Source organism: Homarus americanus, unplaced genomic scaffold (assembly GCF_018991925.1).
Source record: "Homarus americanus isolate GMGI-L3 unplaced genomic scaffold, GMGI_Hamer_2.0 scaffold23617, whole genome shotgun sequence".
In the NCBI taxonomy this organism is placed as follows: Eukaryota; Metazoa; Arthropoda; class Malacostraca; order Decapoda; family Nephropidae; genus Homarus; species Homarus americanus.
In genome coordinates this window covers 3514832-3522688 of record NW_024720711.1, presented here as the reverse complement: position 1 = coordinate 3522688, position 7857 = coordinate 3514832, and positions in this window count along the sequence as shown.

Genomic DNA, 7857 nt, shown 5'->3' with positions numbered 1-7857 from the left:
CAAGAGGTGGCCAGATGCGGACATTCTCACTTTCATCCTAAACTAATGTTGTGATGGACGTGTATTTTGTCAGCGCTGTTTTACTAATAACAACAACAATTTCTAGGAATATTCAGGTAGATATAGACAACAAAGACACAGTTGGTTGATTTGTATGAAGTATTTAATAGAGTTTTTCTGGTAAACTGGTCAGATCTAAGTCCCTTATGAAGTTGCTGTCATTTGAGCTATCATTAATATCACTAGGGATTATCTAAGTTGGATTATCATAGTGGCCATACCAGAGAGCTTAGTGGGTGATGGTTATTTTACTCAGGGCTAGAGAGAGTGGAGAGAGAGAGAGAGAGAGTAATGTGTGTGTGTGTGTGTGTGTGTGTGTGTGTGTGGGTTTTTTCTCTCTCTCTCCTCCCAGTTCGTTATCGTCCTCTTTCTCTTATTCTCCTTCCTTGCATATTGCTCTCCTCCCCCTTCTTCAGAGACCGACGTAACACCTGGTTCTCTTAGTGTGTGTGTGTGTGTGTGTGTGCGTGTGTGTGTTGTGTGTGTTGTGTGTGTGTGTGTGTGTGAATAAGTTATTATTATGTATTATTATTATATACTGTAACACACACACACACACACACACACACACACACACACACACACACACACACACAATCATCACATTAGGAAAGTCATACAACTTACACCATTTTTAGATGTTAATTATTTACTTGGGTCCGAAATTACCTGCCATGACCTAATTAGGCTTTGCTCGTTACCTGTTATTTTTGAGTGTTTGATCAATTAGTCGCAAAATTACTAGGAATAAAGGAGTGTGTGGTGGGGGTGTGCGCTGGGGAGTGTGGGTTGTTCCTTTGTTCACAACTGGAGGCCTTTGGTTCGATCCTGGCGAGAGGGTAGAGCCGACTTGATGGTAATAAATAATAATAATAATAATAATAATAATAATAATAATAATAATAAAACCGACTAAATAAACCTAAATTTCATAAAACAAATAAAAACATTCACTAAACACCCCTCACCCTCATCTCCCCCACCCCTCACCTCCCCTCACCCTCCCTCCCCCACCCTCCTCCCCTCACCCCTCACCTCCCCCACCCCTCACCTCCCCTACCCCTCACCTCCCCTCACCCCTCATCTCCCCCACCCTCACCTCCCCCACCCCTCACCTCCCACCCCTCACCTCCCCTCCCCTCTCACCTCCCCCACCCCCCTCCCCCCTCCCCCTCCCTCCTCCCCCCACCCCTCACCTCCCCTCACCCCTCCCTCCCCTCACCCCTCACCTCCCCCCCCTCCACCCCACACACACACACATAAATTAAACATTACACGTTTACATTAAAATCCCGACACACCACAAATCCGCATTCAAATGAAAAAACACAATTATCCAACATTTATTTATTTTTAAAATTTTATTTATTCATTGAGAGGAGATCGGAAATAATTTGTTTGTCAAATTTGAAATAGAAGCTGATTATTATGTGTGGGGTTTTTTGTAACAAGTGAATATATTGTTGTTGTTGCGTGGATGTTATGTCGTGTTGGGTGTAATGGTGGCATTACCTGGTAGTGATTAGTAGTGGGTTCATGGCAGGTGAGAAGTGATTCTTTTGAGAGACAGACAGACAGACAGACACACAAAACAAGACAGACACACAACACACAAAGACAGCACACAGACAGACACACAGACAGACACATAGAGACACACAGACAGACAGACACACAGACACAAGAGAGACACAGACAGACAGACACACAGACAAACACACAGAGAGACACACAGACAGACACAGACAGACACACAAACAGACACACAGACAGACACACAGACAGACACATAGAGACACAGACAGACAGACACACAGACAGAAACACAGAGAACGAAGACACAAGACAGACACACAGACAGACACACACGCCATAGAGACACAGACAGACAGACACAGACAAACACACAGAAAACACAAAAACACACAGACACACAAACAGACACACAGACAGACACACAGACAGACACATAAGAGACACAGACAGACAGACACACAGACAGACACAGAGAGAGACACAACACACAGACAGACACACAGACAGACATAGAGACACAGACAACAGACACACAGACAGACACACAAAGAGACACAGACAGATAGTGTTTTTATTTATTTCGTTGTTTTTTTTTATTATATTATTTATTTTTTTATAATTTATTTACTTTATTTGTTTCTTTATTTTTCTAAATGTTTATTTATTTGTTTATTTGTTTTTACTTATTAATTTGTATTATTTCATTTCCTTGTTTATATAGAAATTTATTTGTTATTTTTAATTTATTGTTTATATTTGTTTACATTTATTTATTTATTCATTTTTTGTTGTGTTTAGTTTGTGGTTCTCTCCCCCTTCCTTTGTTTATTCCGTGTTTTTGTCTTATTCCTTTATTCTTCGTGTGTACTGTAGTGGATGTAATGTCTCTCTCTCTCTCTCTCTCTCTCTCTCTCTCTCTCTCTCTCTCTGTTATTGCATTATATTTTTTATTCCGGAACATTTCAACGTGTCTGTGTCTCCTTGTTTTATTTTGTATTTTCTTTGTGTCTTTGTTTTATCAGTTGCATTTTCTGTTTCCTTGTTTTATTTGTATATTTTTGGTGTGTTTTTTATTGTCTTTGTTTTTTGTCATTTTTTTATCTAAAAAATGTGAATATCGATAAATGTAATTATTATTAAGAAAGGTATTTATTTATACAGTCATTACCAAGGAATATAATTAAGGAAGAAATGGAATTGTCTAAGTAATGTAGATAATTGTATTTGTTCTATAATTATTGACGAAATTTTATTATTTAAATATAATTATTGAAGGTATGCGATTATATAAGAAATTTAATTAAGGAAGAAATGTTAACCACGAAATGTAATTATAGAAGACCAACAATTTTTTCAATATATAATTTTTCAACAGATATAAAATATAATGTTTTAACGTTTACAGTTTCTCCCTCAGCCAATTACACCATTAAGGTAATAGGCACATTTTCACCTGGAATTGGGTTATTGGTCAGGTGTACTGGGCCAATCATGTGAGTAAGGTGAGGTGTCTCACTGACGGAGTGAGGGAGACGAGGGAAAGTGAGAGGTGTATCCTTGCTTCAGTGAGGGAGGTGAGGGAGATAGGGTACTGTACCTTACTGGGGAGGTGAGGGGAATGGGAGTACCTTAGTGAGGGAGGTGAGGGGAGATAGGTACTGCCTTGGGGAGGTGAGGGAGATAAATCTGTGCTACTGGGGAGGTGGGGGGAGATGGTGCCTTAGTGAGGGGTGGGGGAGATGGATCCTTAGTGGGGGTGAAGGAGATAGATGCTGTACCTACTGGGGGGAGGGGGGGATGCCTAGTGGGGAGGTGGGGGATAAGTCCTGTGGGGGGTGAGGGATAGAATCTTAGTGGGAGGTGGGGAGATAGTGTAGTGGGGAGGTGAGATGGGAGTACTTTACTGGGGAGGTGAGGGGAGATAGGAGTGCCAGTGAGGGAGGTGAGGGGAGATAGGAGTGCTGTGCCGTACTGAGGGGGTGAGGGGGAGATAGGAGTATAGTGAGGGGGTGGGGAGATAGGAGTACCTTAGTGAGGTGGGGGATGGGCCTTGTGAGGTGGGGAGATGGGGTCCTTAGGGGAGGTGAGGAGATAGGATTGGTGGGAGGTGGATGAGCTGACGGAGGTGAGGGAGATAAGTGTAGTGAGGTGAGGAGATAGTCTGTACGTCTGAGGGAGTGAGGATAAATCCTGGGGAGGTGAGCTAGGGGTGGGGAGATGGACGGCCACGGGGTAGGGGATGGATGCTGTACCTCTGGGGGTGGGGGATGAGTCCATAGTGAGGGGGTGGGGGAGAGTGCTGTGTTGCTGGGGAGGTGAGGGAATGAGTCATGAGTGGGGGGGTGAGGGAGATGGGAGTCTGTCCGTACTGAGGTGAGGGGAGATAGGAGTACCTTAGTGAGGAGGTGAGGAGGTTACTCACAAAAATACGCATAGTGTAATTAATAACCTTGATACAGAAGAAGAAAGGGACGAAAAAGGAAGAATAATGAATGGTAAACAGAAGGGCAAGAGGAGAGGGTGAGAGAGAGAGGGAGAGAGGGAGGAGTTAAAGAGTGGGAGTGAGGGTTTAAGAGTGAGAGGAGAGTTGTAAGATTGAGAGCAACTGAATAAGTGAGGTGAGTGTAGGTAGAGAGGGTAATAGTGAGGTAAGTGAGAGAAGTGTGAAAATTAAAGCGAGAGAGATTAGAAGACGTGGAGGAAGAAATATAATAAAGAGACACAGGTTTGAGATAGAGGGAGGAAAGAAGAGATAGGGAGAGTGAAAAAGGGAGGAGGGAGGAGAGTGAGAGAGAGATAGGTAGATGAAGTGGGGAAAGGGAATAGACGCATGGTTCTAGGCCACCTCCCCAAAAAAAGATAAATTGTGGAAAGAGAAGGAAGCAAATAAAAAACGTGGAGGAAGAAGGATAGGAGAAATAAAGAAGAGACAAGGAGAAGAAAGAAGACAGAAGAGGAGGTGGAGGAGGAGGAGGAGGAGGGAGGAGGAGGAGGAGTAGAATAAGCTGGAAATCGAGCACCAAAATCTCTCTCTCTCTCTCTCTCTCTCTCTCTCTCTCTCTCTCTCTCTCTCTCTCTCTCTCTCTCAGTACAGAAAAGAGGACAGGGAGAAGGAAAGAAGAAAGAGAGGTGGAGGGGGGGGAGCATAAGTCAACAGAGAGACATGTCCAGCACAAACACTGGTCTGTTACTCACCCAGCCCTCAACAGACGACAGTCCGTGTACACAACAAACAAACCTGAGACATAGTTGGGTAATTAACTGCCGACGGAGGGGGAGGGGGCTGATGTGGGAAGGAAAGGAAAAGGAAAGGAGGAAGGGAGGGAAGGAGGAAAGGCCTAATGGTAGTGATGAGAGGGAAGGTGAGGTGCTAGTTAGTATAATGAGACTAAGGTAAATACAGTCTCCATGTCCTTAGGTTAGGTTAAGATGCATTTAGGCCTTTGTGTCTTGAAGAATGGCCGGCCCACTGTTTAAGGATATGTACACAGACGCATATGTATGTATCTATGTGCACATGTAGGCCTATACAAACACGCCGCACATATTCACGTGTTTACAGTAGACACACACACACACACACACAAACACACACACACACACACCGTCTTTGTATATACTTATATAGTCTCTCTCTCTCTCCCCCCCCCCCCCCCCTTCATCATGGCCAGGTATACAACGTTGACAATACATACATACATAAGCACATTCTTCATATAGACAGACATACACATATACGCACACAAACACACAAATGCTCTTACTGCTGATAAGTGTTCAAGTCACGTAGTTCAATGTTCAGTTTAATTATAATGTTCTTTGTCGACTGTGTGTAATAATAAAATAATAATAATAATTAACGGTTTGTTGTGTGTGGTGTGTGTGTGTGTGTGTGTGTGTGTGTGTGTGTGTGTGTGTGTGTACTGATAAGGTCACAGAGTTTAAGATGCTTTAGTTGATGTTACTATTCTTGTTTTTTTTTGTTATTGTTTTATTTGTTGTTATGGTTATTATTGTTTTTTGTGTTGTTTGTTTGTTTGTTTGTTTGTTTGTTTGTTTGTTTTAGGATATTTGTAAACTTTTTAAGATATACCTGTAGTTAATGTTGTTGTTGTTCTTTTTGTTATTGTTTGTTTCTTTGTTTTTGGTGGTTTACCTGTTATGTTTTTGTTATATTTAGTTGTTGTTTTTGCTTCAGATAGTTCGATTGTTGGGGCTATTACCAGGTGGTCTCTGCCAGCTGGTGATATCTCAGACAGCTGGTGTTCTCCTCCTTAGCAAATAGTCTCCTCCTTCTCTCAGGCAGCTGGTTTCCTCCTCTCAGGCAGCTGGTCTCCTCCTCTCAGGCAGCTGGTCTCCTCCTCTTAGGCAGCTGGTGTTCTCCTTCTCCTAAGCAAATAGTCTCCTCCTTCTCTCAGGCAGCTGGTGTTCTCCTTCTCCTAAACAAATGGTCTCCTCCTCCTCCTCTTAACCAGCTGGTCTTCTAAACAGCTGGTGGCCTCACTCGCTCACCGATTTTTCATGAATACGTAAATAGAATGATAATTGAATGTAGTATTTATTAAATTATAGTTAACTTGTATGTCTCAAGTCCCGTTAACTGTTGTATTTATCATGATTAACTCAACATTGTTACTTGAGGTCATTCTGGTATGATTTAACCCATATTAATGTTACTTGAGGTCATTCTGGTATGATTTAACCCATATAAATGTTACTTGAGGTCATTCTGGTATAATTTAACATTAATATTTACTTGAGGTCATTCTGTTATGATTTAACCCACATTAATGTTACTTGAGGTCATTCTGGTATGATTTGACTCATAATGTTACTTGAGGTCATTCTGGTATGATTTAGCCACATTAATGTTACTTGAGGTCATTCTGGTATGATTTAACCCACATTAATGTTACGAGGTCATTCTGGTATGATTTAACCCACACCAATGTTACTTGAGGTCATTCTGGTATGATTTAACCCATTAATGTTCTGAGGTCATTGGTATGATTTAACCCACATTAATGTTACTTGAGTCATTCTGGTATGATTTAACACACCAATGTTACTTGCGGTCATTCTGTATGTTAACCCACATTAATGTTACTTGAGGTCATTCTGGTATATTTAACCCACATAATGTTACTTGGTCATTCTGGTGATTTAGTTATATTAATGTTACTTGAGGTCATTCTAGTATGTTTAAACTCTATTAATATTACTTGAGGTCATTCTGGTATGATTTAACCCACACCAATAAGGTCATTCTGTATGACAACCCCACATTAATGTTACTGAGGTCATTCTGGTATGATTTAACCCACATTAATGTTACTTGGGTCATTCTTATGATTTAACCCACCAATGTTACTTGAGGTCATTCTGGTATGATTTAACACACCAATGTTACTTGAAGCATTCTGGTATGATTTAACCCACATTAATGTTACTTGAGGTCATTCTGGTATGTTTAACCCCACATTAATGTTACTTGAGGTCATTCTGGTATGATTTAACCCATTAATGTTACTTGCTTGAGGTCATTCTGGTATGATTTAACCCACACCAATGTTACTGAGGTCATTCTGGTATGATTTAACCCACATTAATGTTGCTTGAGGTCATTCTGGTATGATTTAACCCATATTAATGTTACTTGAGGTCATTCTAGTAATTTAACTCCTTATTAATGTTACTTGAGGTCATTCTGGTATGATTTAACCCACATTAATGTTACTTGAGGTCATTCTGGTATGATTTAACCCACCAATGTTACCTGAGGTCATTCTGGTATGACAACCCCATTAATGTTACTTGAGGTCATTCTGGTGTATTCTTACATTAATGTTACTTGAGGTCATTTGGTATGATTTAACCCATAATGTTACTTGAGGTCATTCTGGTATGGTTACACCAATGTTACTTGAGTAATTCTCATTTATATTTTTTATGTAATTTACGGTCGTGATGTAAGATTGTGAGAATTGGTAGCATGTTATTTCCTAGTCTCGACACCAAGGACAGACATTAAATTAGGGTTTTATTGGCCAAAGTAACTTTTTTTTTACTTATTTTTACTTTTTACTTTTTACTTATTTTACTTTTTATTTATTTTTACTTTTTTTACTTTTTTACTTATTTTACTTTTATTTATTTTTACCTTTTTTTACTTTTAGCTATTGTGAATTATTAATCTACGTCCATTTTCTCCCGACGACCCATTAACAACATTAGTTGAGGGGGAAGCAATATAACTTCTAG